The sequence below is a fragment of the Monodelphis domestica genome, chromosome X, assembly GCF_027887165.1.
Source record: "Monodelphis domestica isolate mMonDom1 chromosome X, mMonDom1.pri, whole genome shotgun sequence".
NCBI classification, from domain to species: Eukaryota; Metazoa; Chordata; class Mammalia; order Didelphimorphia; family Didelphidae; genus Monodelphis; species Monodelphis domestica.
This window is the reverse complement of record NC_077235.1, coordinates 87,612,186-87,633,628: the sequence shown is the minus strand read 5'-3', so window position 1 is coordinate 87,633,628 and position 21,443 is coordinate 87,612,186. Positions and strand designations below refer to the sequence as shown.

Below are 21,443 nucleotides of genomic sequence, written 5' to 3'. Positions count from 1 at the left end.
TGAGATCCAGAAGATGCAAGACCGATGGTGGGAAAAAAAAGGCAGAAGAAATCCAGCATTTTGCTGATACGAAAAACTACAAACAACTTTTCAGTGCCCTCAAGACTGTCTATGGGCCATTAAAACCCACCACCACTCCCTTGCTATCCTCTGACAGTGACACTCTCATAAAAGACAAAAAAAAGGCATCAGCAACAGGTGGAAAGAACACTTCAGTCAGCTTCTCAACAGACCCTCTTCAGTCGACCAAAGCTCCCTTGACCAGATACCCCAAAACCGCACCATTGAACAACTTGATGTCCCTCCTTCAATAGAGGAAGTCCAAAAAGCCATTCAACAAATGAGTGCAGGCAAGGCACCCGGTAAAGACGGGATCCCAACCGAGGTGTACAAGGCCTTAAATGGAAAGGCGGTCCAGGCATTCCACATAGTGCTGACCAGCATATGGGAAGAGGAAGACATGCCCCCAGAATTCAGAGATGCCTCCATCGTGGCCATATACAAGAACAAAGGCTCACGAGCAGCCTGTGACAACTACAGAGGCATCTCACTACTCTCCACTGCTGGAAAGATCCTCACCCGTGTTATACTCAACAGACTCCTGTCATCTGTTTCAGAGCAGAACCTGCCTGAATCACAATGTGGCTTCCGTCCAGATCGTAGCACCATCGACATGGTCTTCACGGTGAGGCAAATGCAGGGAAAATGCCTTGAGCAGAACCTGAGTCTCTACATTGTCTTCATAGACCTGACAAAGGCATTCGACACAGTGAACAGGGACGCATTGTGGGTGATCCTCAGCAAGCTCGGTTGCCCAGCAAAATTCGTCAAACTGATCCAGCTCTTTCATGTCGACATGACAGGGGAAGTCCTATCTGGTGGAGAGACTTCCGATTGCTTCAACATCTCCAATGGCGTGAAACAAGGCTGTGTCCTCGCTCCGGTACTATTCAACCTATTTTTCACCCAAGTATTATAACATGCTGTGATGGATCTAGACCTGGGCGTCTACATCAAATACCAACTGGATGGCTCACTAGTCGACCTTCGCTGCCTGACTGCAAAAACAAAGACAACAGAGAGACTCATCCTGGAAGCTCTCTTTGCAGATGACTGTGCTCTCATGGCCCACCAAGAAAATCATCTCCAAACCATTGTGGACAGGTTCTCCACCGCAACAAAACTGTTTGGCCTGACTATCAGCCTCAGCAAAACAGAGGTGCTGTTCCAACCTGCACCAGGGAGGCCAACGAACCAGCCGTGCATTACAATTGACGGCACGCAGCTTTCTAACGTCAACACTTTCAAGTACCTGGGCAGCACCATCGCCAACAACCGGTCCCTAGACTACGAGATTAATGCCAGGATCCAAAAGGCCAGCCAGGCACTCGGTTGGCTGTGCTGCAAAGTCCTCCAACACAGAGGTGTAAGCACTGCGACGAAGCTCAAAGTGTACAACGCAGTGATCCTCAGCTCGCTCCTGTACAGTTGTGAGACATGGACACTGTACCGGAAGCACATGAAACAACTGGAGCAATTCCACCAACGCTCTCTCCGGTCAATCATGAGGATCCGATGGCAGGACCGAATCACCAATCAGGAAGTCCTCGACAGAGCCAACTCCACCAGCATCGAAGTAATGGTCCTCAAAACCCAGCTACGATTGTCTGGACATGTCATCCGCATGGACCCACAGCGAATACCAAGACAGGTGTTCTATGGTGAACTGTCAGCTGGAGTCAGGAAACAAGGCCGACCAAAAAAAAGATTCAAGGATCAGCTAAAGTCAAACTTGAAGTGGGCTGGCATTACACCAAAGCAACTAGAACTCGATGCCTCTGTCAGAAGCAGCTGGCGAACCCATTAACCATGCCGCCACCACCTTTGAAGATGAACGACTTCGACGTCTTGCCGCTGCGCGTGAACGCCGACACCAGGCCACAACCGCACCTCCCGTAACAACTGGTGCTCCATGCCCCATGTGCCACAAACTCTGAGCCTCAACCTTTGGACTCTAAAGCCACATGAGGGTACACCGTAGATGAAACTGCACAAAGTCAATAGTCATTCTCGGTCACCGAGAGACTACCACATCATTTAGAATTGTCAGCCTGACAGTGTGACATGATATCTCGGGTTGTTTTCACTTGCATTTTCTCTCATCAAGAATGATTTAAGCCACTTTTTAAAATCCGCCTTCATGCGCCACACTGCTGAGACTCCCTCTCTGGAACACCTGCCTCCCAGCCGACAGTCATGAATGAGTACAGCAGCATGAAGGAGTTCGCCTAAGGATCCAAAATCAATGCCAGCAAGAATCAGCAGGAGGATGGTAAAAGGTTTGGTGGGTGGAGGGCTCAACTGGGATATGAGCAAGAAAGATCTCACTGAATAGCCATCTCGTTTTGGAGAGGTTGTAGGGTAAGGGTTAGGATTAGAAATCGGCACAATTAAAACAGATCCTGATCCAGGGGATTCGGATTTGTGCTTTTCAAAGATGCTGCCAGTGTCGATAAGGTTCTGGAACTTAAAGAACACAAGTTCCGTGGCAAATTGATAAATCCCCAAAGGGCTAAAGCTTTAAGGGAAAGAAGCCCCCCCCCAAAAAAAGTATTTGTCCATGGACTGAGCCCAGATACTTCCCAAGAACAAATCAAAGATAATTTTGGAGCATTTGGAGAGATTGAGAATATTGAACTTCCTACAGACACAAAAACAAATAAGAGGATTCTGTTTTATCCCATATACAGATAAAGAACAAGTAAAGAAAGTATTAGGAAACAGGTATCATCAGATTGATTCTGGGAAGCGTGAAATCAAAGTTGCCTAGCCCAAAGAGGTATACAGGCAGCAAAAGCAAAAACAGAAAGGAGGGAAGGGCTCTACAGCTGGTGGACAAGGTGGGACTGTGCCAGATTTAAATTAATATCTACCAGTTCTTATTTTCCATGAAGTTTATTAATAATCACTTGAGATAGAAAAGGCAGATAAGCATAGATGTAAAGTCTTTTCCTGTAAAGTTTGACCAGTGCATCTCATCCTGCAGGAATCTTTGGCTGTCCCTCACCTGGCTGCCCAAGGAAGTAGTGAGTTCCCAAAGACCCAGGTGGGCTCCACCCACCCTCTTTTCACAGAGGCAGCTCTGGCATGTGAAAAATGTTGATGAACCAGGTCCACAATCCAGGAGGGAGAGGGGATGAAACTCCTTCAACACACTAGGGGGCATGGCTGAGATCAAGGCCAAAAGTGGAACCAAGGATTTAATAGATGTTATGATCAAAGACATGGAAATTACAATAGTGTCTATAGTGGTGATCAAAACTACAGTGGCTCTTCCTGGGTTAAGATGGCCCCAGAGTAGATAGGAAGGCTCTTCCTCTCCTCTCCACCCAATAATATACAGTACCTCGAAAGGACAAAACCCCAAAAACAGATGAACTAAGGGGCTCCACTGTAGGATACAGCCTTGAAGGTAGGTGGGATTTGGGCATTTCCACACTATAAGGGCAAGCTGATCACTCCTCCCCCCACTCCACCTACTGCACCAGAGTTAAACCCAGCACTCCAAAGTCAGAAGGAGCACTGGGCAATCTCTAGATTCTGGGGAGCTGGCCAAAAACACCACAGATTTACCCAGGAGAGCAGTGAGACTTGGGACATCAGGAGGCTGAGGAACATGGACTTTGGGCACGGAAATAGGGCAGAGAGGGGCGCACACACAGCAGACACAGCAGAGACTCAAAAATAGCCTCAGGGCAAAACTGCTCTGGAGCTTGATACACAGAATGCCTGCCCTCTTCACCCAGACCTCTGGCTGGGAAGGAAAGGAAAAACCAACAAAGCAATAGCCAACTCCCAAGAAATACAATCTACAACCACCAAAAAGAACAAGTGAAAGACATTGACCCTAGATAACTTTCCTGGAGAAAAAACCAGAATACAGAGGAGACAGCAAAGAATGACAAACAAGTAAACACATCCAAACCTTCCCCCCAAAAATGGAACTTGGTCACAAGCTCTTGAAGAGCTCAGATTTGAGATGATGAACCAAATCTAGAAAAATAGAAAAACTTGGCAAGAAAAGTGGGAAATAGGTCAAAAAGAAAATAACAGTTTAAAAGACAGAAACTTCCACTTGGAAAAAGAAGCCCTGAAATCAAATGAAATGATAAGCAAATTGGAGACTAAAATTAAATAGCTGGAAGCCATGAAAAGCAGGATAGACCAAACTGAAAAGGAACATAAAAAGATTATAGATGAAAACCAGTCCTTACTTAAAGACCAGAATTGGGCAAGTAGAAGCTAATGATCTCACAAGACAGCAAGAATTAATGTAGCAATTAGTCAAAAGAATGACAAAATAGAAGGAAACGGGAAATATCTCACTGAGAAGATGATAGACCAGGAAAACAGGTCTAGAAGAGACAATTTGAGAATCATTGGTCTACCTGAAAACCTAGAAATAAACAGAAACCTCAACATCATACTACAAGAAATTATCAAAGAAAATCGGCCTGCCCTGATGTTCTTCAACAAGAGGGTAAAATAGACATTGAAAAGAATACATAGATCACCCTCTACACCAGTGATGAGCAACCTTTTGAGCTTGGTGTGTCAAAATTCACCAAAAAACTGAGCATAACTCAGGTGGTGTGTCACTGTGAGAAAAAAAAATAATTTCACAATATTTATAATTTAAATAACAAAAATGCATAATTGTAATATATAACTATATTTAATAAACCAAAAACTAATTATTTAACTTAACTGCTTAGTGACTTTTTGTTCATCTGTCAATTGGTTTCTTTTGTTGGTCTTGATATTATTTCACTTGTGTGGGGTGCTGTGAAATCAAAATAAGTGAGGGGGATAGGGAATTCTTTAACTAACTTGCCCATTAGTGACTTTTTTGTTGCTGAATTTCATTGGATAAATCTTCAATTGAAGGTTGATATTTTGTACACTTCAAGTGTGTAGCGAGCCGGCCAGCAGCCACTGCATAAAAGGAAATATCTACAGGATTATGATTTTGAGGAGGAGAAAGAAGCCGGAGAGAGGTTTAATAAATTGAGACAGACACACAGATCACGTATTGTTATGGAAGGACACTTCTTCCTTTTATCTTCCTTTGTAGGGCATACAATGAAGGAAGATAAAAAATAACCAAGAATGCATGGAAAGTAGAATTCTTAGATAGGATTAGGAATCAGGTGTGAGGTGAGAAGGGAAGAAAAGAATAAAGAAAGACCTTGGCCTGCAGCCAGGTTAGAGAGAGAGAGAAGAAAGGAAGAAGAGAGAGAATGGTGTCCTTCCTGACTATTTACTGAGATAATGAGGTAAGATATGAGGTAATCCATATGCAACAGCACATAGTGGATTTACATTGGCTTGACATATCAATGACGTATAAGCTAGAGGCATGGTAAGTTCAGCTCGCTCTTTTCAAACTCCCAGAACAAAGACCGCATGGTCTGCTCATAAATCATGCATTGGAATGCTGTCTGACCAGACCAGAGCTGAGCCCTCTGTGGCTCAGCCCAGAGATTCTTCCTGGAATCCTACAAAGCCCAAGCAAGCGTTACTAACTTCATCTGTCAATCTTTTTATTTTGTTGGTTTTGATATTATTTAACGCTGAGAATAAGGTCTCAAAAAATATGTAGAGGGAAAAATTGTGAGTAAATCCATTGCTATATTTTTCAGGGTGCTAAGAGTGTCAGGTAATCGGTTCCAGGCATTATTCTGTTTCATGTGGGCCAGAGCCCTGTCCAATCTTCCACCCGGCCCCACCCCTAACCAGATGGCACTATGAGAGCAGCAACTGCTGCCCACCAGCCTGCCTAACTGCACATGCTCCTTTTGCACAGGCGTTCCTCCTCCCCACCCCAACAGGAGCATGCTGACCGCCACTCCCCCCCTTGCCCCTTCAACCAGCATGTGGAGCAGCCCTCCACCACCACCCCAGGCCAGAAAATGGCCACAGCCATGGCTGTGGGCACATGGCTCCCTAGGTGGCTCCTGGGCCCCGAGGCTCACTGAGCCCACATGCTGCTGCCTGTCATCAAAAATGGCTACGTGTATCATAGGTTTCCATCACAGCTCTACACTAAATCCTCAGAAGACACCCCCCAGGAATGTAATTGCCAAATTCAAGAGCTTCCAAGCTAAGGAGAAAATATTACAAGAAGCCAGAAAGAGACAATATAGATATCACAGAGCACCAATCAGGATTACACATGATCTGGCAGCCTCCATACTAAAGGCTTGGAATATGATATTCAGAAAGGCAAGAAAATTGGATGTATAACATCCAATCACAAAACTGACTATTGTGTACAGGAAGTTTCATCCCCACCCCCTCCTAGATTGCCAACCCAGTTCATCACATTCTTAACATGCCAGAGCTTCCTCCATGAATGTAAATAAAAGGGCATGGGTGGAGCCCAGAGGGGTCTTTTGGCACTGAATACTTGCTAGAGGAGCCAGGTGAGTGATGGATGGAGATTCCTGAAGGATGGGCTACACATGGTCAAATTTAGAGTAAGGAAGAGACTTTAAATCTATGCTTATCTATCTTTTCTATCTCAAGTGATTATTAATAAACTTTATGGAAAATAAAAACTTGTAGATATTAATTTTAAATCTAATAGAATGGCAACCACTGTCAGAAAAAGAAGGATTCTTAATTTTCTTCTGAGAGAGTTTTGAGTTTGAGCATAGATTAGGATGACTTTAGCAGAGCTGCTCCTGTTTGCTCCATTTGCTTTCATATGCCAGACACACCTTGGCAGAGAGGGAAACTGCTGCTTCACTTGCCAGCCTGCCATCTGGGATCTTTAAGGACCCTCCCCACATGTGCCCCTCCCCCATTTCTTTTAGCTTGGATAGGGGTGGGTTGGTAGAGAAAGGAGCCCAAGTCTTGAGGTTTCCACATGAAATCCAAGCGGCTCTGGGACCCAGCAGGAGCTCCTAAGCCTTCCTAGCCCCCTGACTGCCTGCACCTTCCCCAGCCCGCCAAACCTGCAGGGAAGCTGATGCAGGCTTCCTAGCTCTTGAGTACAGGGAACAGCCCCTTAAAATGGACAGTAAATTAATCCTGGGGGTGCTTCCTGGCTATTCAGGGTTGGAGGGGGGAGACTGAGGTGTTAGGGACTCCCGTGCCTCCCTCTAAACCCTGATCTCACCTAGGGGTAGCAGGCTAGCTCAGTAGATTACGAGCCAGACTTGAAGACTAGAGGTCCTGGGTTGAAAATCTGGCACTGGCTGAGCGAGCCACTTGCAGTTAGGAGCTTCCTACCAAGCTCCCCTAAGGCCCAGCACCCCCAATTTTGAAAACAGGTGGCCACTGACTCTACCTCTGGGGGAGGGGAAAGGCCTGAACTTTTACAAGTGTTTTTTTTTCTCCCTTCCCCACTCAAACATTACTTACAGACTGGCCACACCCTCAAGGGCTTATCTACAGCCACACCATTTTTCCCTTCTTTATCTCTCTCTCCCTAATCTTTAGGAAACTCCTACCCTCTGGTGTCTTACCCTCTACATGTGGGTGTAGTGCCAGCAACAGGCAAGAAGTAAATACTGCTACTAATACTACTAGTAATCTAAAATAATAACATTAAATTAAATATATTTAAATAAAAGAATTATTAATAGTTAAATATTAATAATATTGAATTAAATTAAAACAAAATTTATAAAATTTAACAAAGCCAAAATTAACCCAAATTAATTAAATGTAATATTACAAATAATTGTATAACACAATATTAACAATACTAGCAATAATACTAATTATTATCAATAACTATTATTAGTCACTAACAACTATTATAAATTAATAATTATAAATAATTGATACTTGTTTATGATTATTGACAATTATTAATTATTAATAACAATGATACTTATAATAAATACATATTCATTATTGGTACTATTATATTTAAATTAATAGCTACAAGTTCTTATTTTCCATGAAGTTTATTAATCATCATTTGAGATAGAAAAGGTAGATAAGCATAGATCTAAGTTTCCTCCTTACTCTAAGTTTGACCACTTGCATCCCATCCTTCAGGAATCTCAAATCTCTGTCCATCCCTCACCTACCTCCTCCTGCAAGTTGTGAGTGCCCAAAAAGACTCCCCTTTGTTCCACCAATGCCCTTATATTTACATTCACTGATTCAGAGCTTGCATGTTAAGAATGTGATGAACTGGGATGGCAATCCAGGAGGGGGAGGGGATGAAATCCCCTCTACACAGACCCTCCTATGATCCTTTGGGAGACTAGTCTCCCCAATGGATCATTTAAACATAACTATCTTATATCTCTAAAGATCTTCTAGCTAAAAGCACATACAATACTGCACATCCTAAAAGGAAGCTACAATAGTTAGAGATAAGAGGGAAATAAAAGAAGAAAACAAAAAAGTGATAAAAATAAGAATAATAAAAATAATTTTAAAAATAAAAAATAAAAATCTTACATGTATAAAATTCTGAGTAAAAAAAAAATAAACCTGTAACAGGTCCTTGAATCACTAGCAAGGCCCAATTAAAGTGTTTTATTTCCCACAAGCCTGTAGGACAATTGCAGCAATATAGTGCTTTACCCATCGCCAGTCAGGACTACAGAAAATTGCCAAACTATAAGAGAGAAAGGACTAGGTTTCAGCAGGAAATGGGAAAATTCATTCCCTGGTCTGATTTTACCTTCACTGTCAGGGATAGAGGGAGCCAGGATGATAGCCAAACTTCAGTACTTGACTGAGAGTATTTCATAAGGAGTGTGGAACAAGGAGTCTGGCATCTTAACATGTCAAGCGCCACAACCTCAAGTCTCACACTAGGTTCAAGTCCTTCCATATTGGTGTACAAGTTCAACAATCCTACCTGGATTGGTTTGGTCCTTTTTGACTTCGTGCCACGTGGTACTGTGTGGTGACTCTTTTTTTCCCTTCTTCTGGTATCTGACACAATCAATCACAGTCCCATAATATTTATCAATAAATGGCAGCTTTCCATAGTCTAAAACTTTTGGGTATGCATAGTTATTAAGGCTAATAGATACTGTAAACTTATCCTTCAAGTCAAAAACATTAATACTGATTCCATGTACTTCAAATACTACAAAGGATAGGAAAAAAGAGAAGAAAAAATCAAATATCCTATTGCAATAAAAGCAATAATAACAATAAATCATAATTTCATAATTCACAATCTATGTGACAATGTATTAGCCAAGCAGAGGCACAACACAAACGCTGATCACTCAAAAATGAAATCTCTTTCCCTTTTAACTTGGCCATGATCCACAACGTGAGTGCACATGATTTTTTCTCTAGGTAAAAAGCCTGTTAAAAATAGTAGTACAACTAATGCAGATTCTAAGTACCAAAACCTCCAAAAGTATAAGAGCCCATCAATGACAACAGCAAACAAACCCACTATCATTAGGATTCACATGAGTATTTATACTTGCTGTATGACATTTTAAAACCTTTGAAGCTCATGGATATTTGTCACAAGTTCTACAAATTTAGCCAATCTTTCAACCTTGAATGAGATGGTTTTAACACAGTCTATTATTGCCATCATTCCAAAATTTGGTGGGAGAAACGAGAGAAACCTCTGTACTGTTGATGAAAACCTTTTGGGTCTAAAATGTCACCAAGGATCAAGATTATTCTGGTGTAAGGGTAAAATAATCTGAAGAGTTAAAAATATAATAAATCCTATTTCGAAGCTACTAGGCTTCACAGGAAAAATCATTCCCACCTTCCAGATGAAATTATAATCCATTTCATTGTAACTAAGCCATTTGGGCACCTCCATCCCTCTGGTATGAGACTGTAACAGTGTAACAACTGTCTCCAATATGTCCCACCCACTTTCACATGAAGCCGAGGACTAAATAGTGAAAATCACTCCAGATGTCTCATCCATTAAATTTTCAATAAATGCAGAGATGGGGAAAATATAACAGTGCCATTGCACTCCACTTCAACTAAGAATGGAACTTTACCTCTTGTTACAAACAACTCAGAGGCAGGAAAGCTACTAGATATCTAAAAATCATGTCTGAATTCTCCAAAATTTATATACAGGTGGAAAACAACTTGATGGAGTCCATACATCATCTCTGTGTGACAATTAACAAAGGCAAAAAAGGAACAAAAGGCTGTTTAAGCATTATGTGACCTCAATGGATCTGGTGACAAACTAAGTGTCCCTAAGGACTTATATGGTTTTGCTAGGAAAAGGGCTTTTTCAAGATGTTTATGGACTTTTACAATGATATGTTCTTTAACACAATCATAAGGGCAAATAAAGGCAATGCAACAGAATATATAACTAATAGCCAAAACACAGTAATTTAAAGTGACATAGTATAATAGAATGTGATAAATCTATCATTTAATATAAAAGATTAATATGTGAACTTAAAAACAAAATTAATTTTTGAAACAGTCAACAAATACAATACATTTGACAGGAAACTTTCATTCAGTGTCAATAGAAGGTACCCATGTAAGCAATGAATTCAAGAGTCCTTTTTTTCCAATTTTGATAACTTATAAAGTGGTTAATAGTAAGTATATACATCTTGTATTTCGAATTGAATTAGAGACTTCTTCATTATGAGGAGGGGAACAAATTGAAACGGTTAACATCAATAAGGCAAAGGGGTCTGAAAAAGCTTAAAATTCACCTCCAGACACTTTGAGGTCCCTTCCCCTCCCAAGTACCATCATTCATCTAAATTCCTTTCTCCACACCTCTGGGGTCCCCCACACTGCAAGGAGTTCCCACACTGTGTACAGATGTTTGGCTGTGAGGTTTGATTTGCCTCATTTGAATTACTATCCCTCCTATAAATATCATAAATCCTGAACCTTCTATTTCTATTTTCCTGATTTCTCTTCTTACAATTCATAATTACAAGACCCACCTTTCCACAAAAATAACATGTTAGTAGTTGTTTTGTGGAATCTTTTAAGGGAGCTTTGAACTCTCCCTGCTTTTATTTCCTTCCTTAATGTTTCCATTAAGTCAGTGTTCTCTTTCTCCTTTACCTTATGCCCCTCAAAAGAATAAACTGCCACTCTTTTTAATTCTTCAAGGTCCATATTAGGCCAGTTTGGACAGCTAGTTATAAAATAATACCTTACAACTGTTTTTCACAAATTTTATTCTGAGTTGTTGATTATCTCTTTCCCTTGAAAGATCTAGTTCTATATGCCTATCTCCCAGCTCAATAAGCCTATCCATAACATGAGAGAGAGGGGTTTTCATTATCTTCCTGCTTTAGGTGTTCAAATTTAGTCTATGTATCTGGTCTATCAGAACAAGCTTTCATTGCTTTTAATAATTCATTTCTAGCCTGCCATAGTTGTAAGTAATCTTACTCTGAATTTGGGTTCCGTTTGGGATCATCAGTTGACCAATGAGTTGTTCCCTCTCCCTGGGCCTGATTAACAAGAGAGAGGATCTTATTTCTTTCCCTTTCCATTAATTAGCAAGGCCTGGAACAAATCTCCCACATCAATCCACGTGGTATTATATGTGCAGAAAATGCTTTCAACCTTATTTATGACCATCACGGGATCATTTTCAAAAGGAGTTTTTTCTATGAATCTCCCAATAGTAGTACAAAATTGTTTTGATAACCACTGCTTTATAGTATAGTTTGAGACCTGGGACTGCAAGTCCTCATTCCTTTGCATTTTTTCATGATTTCCCTGGATATCCTTGATCTTTTGTTCTTCCAAATGAACTTTGTTATGATTTTTTCCAATTCAATACAAAAAGTTTTTTTCTAATTCTGTAAAGAAGTTTTTTTGGGGCACTTCTGGTCAAGATGGCGGCTTAGAGAAAGCTAAAGTTCAGATCTCCAGAAACCCTTCCCGACCAATCTCAAACTATAAGCTCCTAAGGCGCCGAAATTCAAAACGATCAACAGCATAGACCCTGGGAATCCTCCTCCTGGACCTGGACTTGGATCAAAAGGTACGGCCCCCCTCAAAAGCCAGAACCCGAGATCACTCGGACCTAAGGGGTAGGAGCTCAGAGTCCAAGGCTCCGGGAAGCCGCAGCCCCGCTCCCCTCAGACAGCAGGGTCGTCTGAAACAACAGCAACCATCAGGGCGGGCAAGACAGCCTCACCAGCTGGATCCTGCTATCCAAGTCTCAGTGAAAGTCACTGCCCTCGGAGCTCCGGGAAGCAGTGGCCCCTTCCCCTGCAGAGAGCAGGGTCCTATGAAACAACAGCAACCCTCAGGGCGGACAAAACAGCCTCATGGCCAGCTATTCTGAAGGCAACTTCCGGAAAGCAACCCGACCCAGAGAGCCAGGGGAGAGTGTGGCCCCCTGGTCCAACCCTTCCATTCCAGTCCAGTGAAAGTCACTGCCTTAAGGCATACTCAGTTTAACACAGGGAAAGCTCATAGAAGGGACAATCTGCCCAGGACTAAAGCCTCTGAACACCAGACAAAGATAAGAAAAGCTAATCCTCCACATTCAGAGATGGCAAAATCCACAGAAGCACAGAAGCCCCAAAATACCAAGAAAAATAAGAAGAAAGGGACGACTTTGGACACATTCTATGGAGCCAAAATACAAAATACAGAGGAGATAGAATACGATACACAAGAAAATGTTCCGAAACCTTCCAAAGGAAATGGAAACTCTCCACAAACCCAGGAAGAATTTGAATCAGAAATGACCAAAAAGATGGAAGCCTTCTGGGAGGAAAAGTGGGAAATAATGCAAAAGAAATTCACGCATCTACAAAACCAGTGTGACCAAACTGAAAAGGAAAACCAGGCTTTAAAGGCCAGAATCAGGCAACTGGAAGACAACGATCATGTAAAAGAGCAAGAATTAATAAAGCAAAGCCAATATACCAAGAAATTAGAAGAGAACAGAAAATATCTCACCAACAAGGTGACAGATCTGGAAAATAGAGGGAGAAGAGATAATTTAAGAATAATTGGACTCCCAGAAAAGCCAGAAATAAACACCAAACTAGACATCGTGATACAAGATATAATCAAAGAAAATTGCCCTGAGATTCTAGAACAAGGGGGCAATACAGCCACTGACAGAGCTCACAGAACACCTTCTACACTAAACCCCCAAAAGACAACTCCCAGGAATGTAATTGCCAAATTCCAAAGCTATCAAACAAAAGAAAAAATCCTACAGGAAGCCAGAAAAAGACAATTTAGATATAAAGGAATGCCAATCAGGGTCACACAAGACCTTGCAAGTTCTACTCTGAATGATCGTAAGGCATGGAATATGATCTTCAGAAAGGCAAGAGAGCTGGGTCTCCAACCAAGAATCAGCTACCCAGCAAAACTGACTATATACTTCCAAGGGAAAGTATGGGCATTCAACAAAATAGAAGATTTCCAACTTTTTGCAAAGAAAAGACCAGAGCTCTGTGGAAAGTTTGATACCGAAAAACAAAGAGCAAGGAATACCTGAAAAGGTAAATATTAAGGAAAGGTGAAAGGAGAAAAATGTTATCATCTTCCTTTATTCAAACTGTCTTCTATAAGGACTACATTTCTATCAATCTATGTATACTAACATGTGGGGGAAAAGTAATGTATAAATAGGGGGTAAAGAAAGACCAAATAGAATAATCTTTCTCACACAAAGATTCACACGGGAAGGGGAGGGGAAGAAAACTCCTATAAGAAGGAGAGGAAGAGAGGGGTTTTTTACTTAAACCTTAATCTCAGGGATATCAACTCTGAGAGGGAAAAACATCCAGATCCATTGGGATCTTGAATTCTATCTTACCCAACAAGGGTAGGGAGAATGGAAAACCAAGGGGGGGAGGGGGAGAGGGAAAACAAAAAGGGAGGGAAAGAGAGGGGGGAGGGGGAGGGAACAAAAAAAGGGAGGGACTAAAAATGGAAACATCAAGGGAGGGGACAAGGGGGACTGATTCAAAGTAAATCACTGGACTAAAAGGTAGAGCCAAAGAAGAAAAGGTTAGAATTAGGGAAGGATATCAAAATGCCAGGGAGTCCACATATGACAATCATAACTTTGAACATGAATGGGATTAACTCACCCATAAAACGTAGACAAATAGCAGAATGGATTAGAATCCAAAACCCTACCATATGTTGTCTTCAAGAAACACACATGAGGCAGGTTGACACCCACAAGGTCAGAATTAAAGGATGGATTAAGACCTCCTGGGCCTCAACTGACAGAAAAAAGGCAGGAGTGGTAATCATGATATCTGATAAAGCCAAAGCAAAAATAGACCTGATCAAAAGGGATAGGGAAGGTTATTATATTTTGTTAAAAGGGACTTTAGACAATGAGGAAATATCATTAATCAACATGTATGCACCAAATAATATAGCACCCAAATTTCTAATGGAGAAACTAGGAGAATTGAAGGAAGAAATAGACAGTAAAACCATATTAGTGGGAGACTTAAACCAACCATTATCAAATTTAGATAAATCAAATCAAAAAATAAATAAGAGGTAAAAGAAGTGAATGAAATCTTAGAAAAATTAGAACTAATAGACATATGGAGAAAAATAAATAGGGATAAAAAGGAATACACCTTCTTCTCAGCACCACATGGCACATTCACAAAAATTGACCATACATTAGGTCACAGAAACATAGCACACAAATGCAGAAAAGCAGAAATAATGAATGCAGCCTTCTCAGATCACAAGGCAATAAAAATAATGACTAGTAATGGTACATGGAAAACCAAATCTAAAACCAATTGGAAATTAAACAATATGATACTCCAAAACCGTTTAGTTAAAGAAGAAATCATAGAAAAAATTAATAATTTCATCGAGGAAAATGACAATGGCGAGACATCCTTTCAAACCTTTTGGGATGCAGCCAAAGCAGTAATCAGAGGTAAATTCATATCCCTGAATGCTTATATTAACAAACAAGGGAGAGCAGAGATCAATCAATTGGAAATGCAAATGAAAAAACTTGAAAGCGATCAAATTAATACCCCCCAGCAGAAAACCAAACTAGAAATCCAAAAATTAAGGGAGAAGTTAATAAAATCGAAAGTGATTAAACCATTGATTTAATAAATAAGACAAGAAGCTGGTACTTTGAAAAAACAAACAAAATAGACAAAGTACTGGTCAATCTAATTAAAAAACGGAAGGGAGAAAAGCAAATTAACAGCATTAAAGATGAAAAGGGGGACAGCACCTCCGATGAAGATGAAATTAAGGCAATCATTAGAAATTACTTTGCCCAATTATATGGCAATAAATACACCAATTTAGGGGATATGGATGAATATATACAAAAATGCAAACTTCCCAGACTAACAGAAGAGGAAATAGAATTCTTAAATAACCCCATATCAGAAAATGAAATCCAACAAGCCATCAAAGAACTTCCTAAGAAAAAATCCCCAGGGCCTGATGGATTCACCAGTGAATTCTATCAAACATTCAGAGAACAGTTAATCCCAATACTATACAAACTATTTGACATAATAAGCAAAGAGGGAGTTCTACCAAACTCCTTTTACGACACAAACATGGTACTGATTCCAAAACCAGGCAGGTCAAAAACAGAGAAAGAAAACTATAGACCAATCTCCCTAATAAATATAGATGCAAAAATCTTAAATAGGATACTAGCAAAAAGACTCCAGCAAGTGATCAGAAGGATCATTCACCATGATCAAGTAGGATTCATACCAGGGATGCAGGGCTGGTTCAATATTAGGAAAACCATCCACATAACTGACAACATCAAGAAGCAAACCAGCAAGAACCACATGATTATCTCAATAGACGCAGAAAAAGCATTTGATAAAATACAACACCCATTCCTATTAAAAACACTAGAAAGCATAGGAATAGAAGGGTCATTCCTAAAAATAATAAACAGTATATATCTAAAACCATCAGCTAATATCATCTGCAATGGGGATAAACTAGACGCATTCCCAATAAGATCAGGAGTGAAACAAGGATGCCCATTATCACCTCTACTATTTGACATTGTACTAGAAACACTAGCAGTAGCAATTAGAGAAGAAAAAGAAATTGAAGGCATCAAAATAGGCAAGGAGGAGACCAAGTTATCACTCTTTGCAGATGACATGATGGTCTACTTAAAGAATCCTAGAGATTCAACCAAAAAGCTGAAATAATCAACAACTTTAGCAAAGTTGCAGGATACAAAATAAACCCACATAAATCACCAGCTTTTCTATATATCTCCAACACAGCTCAGCAGCAAGAACTAGAAACAGAAATCCCATTCAAAATCACCTTAGACAAAATAAAATACCTAGGAATCTACCTCCCAAGACAAACACAGGAACTATATGAACACAACTACAAAACACTCTCCACACAACTAAAACTAGACTTGAGCAAGTGGAAAAACATTAACTGCTCATGGATAGGACGAGCCAATATAATAAAAATGACCATCCTACCCAAACTTATTTATCTATTTAGTGCCATACCCATTGAACTACCAAAATACTTCTTCACTGATTTAGAAAAAACCATAACAAAGTTCATTTGGAAGAACAAAAGATCAAGGATATCCAGGGAAATAATGAAAAAAAAAACACATATGATGGGGGCCTTGCAGTCCCTGACCTTAAACTATATTACAAAGCAGCAGTCATCAAAACAATTTGGTACTGGCTAAGAAACAGAAAGGAAGATCAGTGGAATAGACTGGGGGAAAGCGACCTCAGCAAGACAGTATACGATAAACCCAAAGATCCCAGCTTTTGGGACAAAAATCCACTATTCGATAAAAACTGCTGGGAAAATTGGAAGACAGTGTGGGAGAGACTAGGAATAGATCAACACCTCACACCCTACACCAAGATAAATTCAAAATGGGTGAGTGACTTAAACATAAAGAAGGAAACCATAAGTAAATTGGGTAAACACAGAATAGTATACATGTCAGACCTTTGGGAGGGGAAAGGCTTTAAAACCAAGCAAGACATAGAAAGAATCACAAAATGTAAAATAAATAATTTTGACCACATCAAATTAAAAAGCTTTTGCACAAACAAAACCTATGTAACTAAAATCAGAAGGGAAACAACAAACTGGGAAAAAAATCTTCATAGAAACCTCTGACAAAGGTTTAATTACTCAAATTTATAAAGAGCTAAATCAACTGTACAAAAAATCAAGCCATTCTCCAATTGATAAATGGGCAAGGGAAATGGATAGGCAGTTCTCAGATAAAGAAATCAAAACTATTAATAAGCACATGAAGAAGTGTTCTAAATCTCTTATAATCAGAGAGATGCTAATCAAAACAACTCTGAGGTATCACCTCACACCTAGCAGATTGGCTAACATAACAGCAAAGGAAAGTAATGAATGCTGGAGGGGATGTGGCAAAGTAGGGACATTAATTCATTGCTGGTGGAGTTGTGAACTCATCCAACCATTCTGGAGGGCAATTTGGAACTATGCCCAAAGGGCGACAAAAGAATATCTACCCTTTGATCCAGCCATAGCACTGCTGGGTCTGTACCCCAAAGAGATAATGGACACAAAGACTTGTACAAAAATATTCATAGCTGCGCTCTTTGTGGTGGCCCAAAACTGGAAAACGAGGGGATGCCCATCAATTGGGGAATGGCTGAGCAAATTGTGGTATATGTTGGTGATGGAATACTATTGTGCTCAAAGGAATAATAAAGTGGAGGAGTTCCATGGGGACTGGAACAACCTCCAGGAAGTGATGCAGAGCGAGAGGAGCAGAACCAGGAGAACATTGTATACAGAGACTAATACACTGTGGTATAATCGAACGTAATGGACTTCTCCATTAGTGGTGGTGTAATGTACCTGAACAATTTGCAGGGATCTAGGAGAAAAAAACATCATTCATAAGCAGAGGATAAACTGTGGGAGTAGAAACACCGAGGAAAAGCAACTGCCTGAATACAGCGGTTGAGGGGACATGACAGAGGAGAGACTCTAAATGAACACTCTAATGCAAATATCAACATAGCAATGGATTCAAATCAAGAAAACATGTAAAGCCCAGTGGATTTATGGGTCAGCTATGGGGGGATGGGGGGAGGAAAAGAAAAGTATCTATGTCTTTAATGAATAATGCTTGGAAATGATCAAATAAAATAAAAAAACATTAAAAAAATTTAAAAAAAAGTTTTTTGGTAGTTCAATAGATATGGCACTAAATAAGTAAATTAATTTGGGTAGGATTGTCATTTTTATTATGTTAGCTCATCCCACCCATGAGTAATCAATGCTTTTCCAATTGTTTAGATCTAGTTTTAATTGTGTGGAGAGTGTTTTGTAGTTGTGTTCACATAGTTCCTGTGTTTGTCTCGGCAGATAGATTCCTAAGTATTTTATATTGTCTAGGCTGATTTTAAATGGAATTCCTCTTTCTAATTCTTTTTTCCCTTTTAAACATTATTTTATTTGGTCATTTTCGAACATTATTCATTTGAAACAAAGATCATTTTCTTTTTCTCCCCCTCCCTCCCACCACCCCTCCCAATGGCGAGGCATGATTCCTCTGGGTATCACATGTGTTCTCGGTCCGAACTCTTTTCCATGTTGGTATTTTTATTAAGGTGTTCATTTAGAGTCACTCCTCAGTCATATCACCTCCACCCCTGTTGTCAAGTCATTGCCTTTCCTCTGTGTTTTTATTCCCACCGTTTGTCCTCTGCTTTAGGGTAGTGTTTTTTTTCTGCTTGATCCCTGCGGATTGTTCAGGAACATTGCATTGCCACTAATGGAGAAGTACATTACTTTCAATTGTACCACAGTGTATCAGTCTCTGTGTACAATGTTCTCCTGGCTCTGCTCCTCTCACACTGCATCAATTCCTGGTGGTTGTTCCAGTCCCCATGGAATTCCTCCACTTTATTATTTCTTTGAGTACAATAGTATTCCATCACCAACATATACCACAATTTATTCAGCCATTCCCCAATGGAAGGGCATCCCCACATTTTCCAATTTTTGGCCACCACAAAGAGCACAGCTATAAATATTCTTGTACAAGTCATTTTCCTCATCATCTCTTTGGGGTACAAACTATGCTATGGCTGGATCAAAGGGCAGACAGTCTTTTAGCATACTTTGGGCATACTTCCAAATTGCCCTCCAGAATGGTCAGATCAGTTCACAACTCCACCAGCAATGAATTAATGTTCTGACTTTGTCACATCCCCTCCAACATTCATTACTTTCCTTTGCTGTCATGTTAGCGAATCTTCAAGGTGTGAAGTGATACCTCAGAGTTGTTTTGATTTGCATCTCTCTGATTATAAGAGATTTAGAGCACTTTTTCATGTGCTTATTAATAGTTTTGATTTCCTTGGCTGAAAACTGCCTGTTTGTGTCCCTTGCCCATTTATCAATTGGAGAATGGCTTGAGTTTTTTGTACAATTGATTTAGCTCTTTATAAATTTGAGTAATTAGACCTTAGTCAGACGTTTTTGTTGTGAAGATTGTTTCCCAATTTGTTTCTTCCCTTCTAATTTTGGTTACATTGGTTTTGTTTGTACAAAAACTTTTTGATTTGATATAATCAAAATTGTTTATTTTACATTTTGTGACTCTATGTCTTAATTGGTTTTAAAGTCTATCCCTTCCCACAGGTCTGACATATATACTATTCTGTATTCACCTAATTTGCTTATAGTTTACTTCTTTATGTTCAAGTCATTCACCCATTCTGAGTTTATCTTGGTGTAGGGTGTGAGGTTTTTATCCAAACTTAATCTCTCCCACACTGTCTTCCAGTTTTCCCAGCAGCTTTTGTCAAATAGTGGGTTTTTGTCCCAGAAGCTGGGGTCTTTGGGTTTGTCATAGACTGTCTTGCTGAGGTCACTTACCCCAAGTCTATTCCACTGATCCTCCTTTCTGTCTCTTAGACAGTACCCAAATTGTTTTAATGACCACTGTTTTATAATATAGTTTGAGATCTGGGACTGCAAGGCCACCTTCCTTTGTGTTTTTCTTTTTCATTATTTCCCTGGATATCCTTGATCCTTTGTTCTTCCAAATGAACTTTGTTATGGTTTCTTCTAATTCAATAAAATAATTTTTTGGAAGTTCAATGGGTATGGCACTAAATATATAAATAAGTTTGGATAGGATGGTCATTTTTATTATATTGGCTCATCCTACCCATGAGCAGTTAATGTTTTTCCCATTGCTCAAATCTAGTTTTAGTTGTGTGGAGAGTGTTTTGTAGTTGTGTTCATATAGTTCCTGTGTTTGTCTCGGGAGATAGATTCCTAACTATTTTATTTTGTCTAAGGTGATTTTGAATGGGATTTCTCTTTCTAATTCTTGCTGCTGAGCTGTGTTGGAAATATATAGAAATTCTGATGATTTATGCGGGTTCGTTTTGTATCCTGCAACTTTGCTAAGGTTGTTGATTATTTCGACTAGCTTTTTGATTGATTCTCTAGGATTCTTTAAGTAGACCATCATATCATCCGCAAAGAATGATAACTTGGTCTCCTCCTTGCCTATTTTAATGCCTTCAATTTCTTTTTCTTCTGTAATTGCTACTGCTAGTGTTTATAGTACAATATTAAATAATGAAGGTGATAATGGGCATCCTTGTTTCACTCCTTATCTTATTGGGAATGCATCTAGTTTATCCCCATTGCAGATAATGTTATCTGATGATTTTAGATATATATTGTTTATTATTTTTAGACAAGATCCTTCTATTCCCATGCTTTCTAGTGTTTTTAATAGGAATGGGTGTTGTATTTTATCAAAGGCTTTTTCTGTGTCTATTGAAATAATCGTGATTTTTGTTGGTTTGCCTGTTGATATGGTCAATTATGTGGATGGTTTTCCTAATGTTGAACCATCCTTGCATTCCCGGTATGAATCCTACCTGGTCATCGTGAATAACCCTTGTGATGACTTGCTGGAGTCTTTTTGCTAGTATCCTATTTGCTAGTATCCTATTTAAGATTTTTGCATCTATATTCATTAAGGAAATTGGTTTATAGTTTTCTTTCTCTGTTTTGACCTGCCTGGCTTTGGGATCAGTACCATGTGTGTGTCATAAAATGAATTTGGTAGCACTCCTTCTTGGCTTATTCTGTCAAATAGTTTGTATAATATTGGCATTAGTTGTTCTTTGAATGTTTGATAGAATTCATTTGTGAATCCATCTGGACCTGGGGATTTTTTCTTGTTCAATTTCTCTTTTTCCTAGTCCTGCCTTTTCTTCTTTAAAGAAAAAGCTGGAAATTAATGGAAAATTTGATATCCAGATACAAAAATCAAGAGAAACATGAAAAGGTAAATAAGAAAGAATGGGAGATATTTTTCCTTCTTTAAGGGCTTCAATAAGGTCAAATTGTTTATATTCTTATATGGAAAAATGTTATTTGTAACTCCTAAAATTTGTGCTCAC

General features: G+C 39.6%; 1 protein-coding gene and 1 pseudogene across 1 annotated transcript in view; one reads left to right on the top strand and one right to left on the bottom strand.

The window, feature by feature from the left end:
- Positions 1-21,443, bottom strand: part of LOC100027598 (5'-nucleotidase domain-containing protein 2-like) — an 88,366-nt gene that overhangs the window by 29,361 nt on the left and 37,562 nt on the right. The window lies entirely within an intron of this gene.
- LOC107650486 (heterogeneous nuclear ribonucleoprotein D-like) lies at positions 2,257-3,020 on the top strand (annotated as a pseudogene).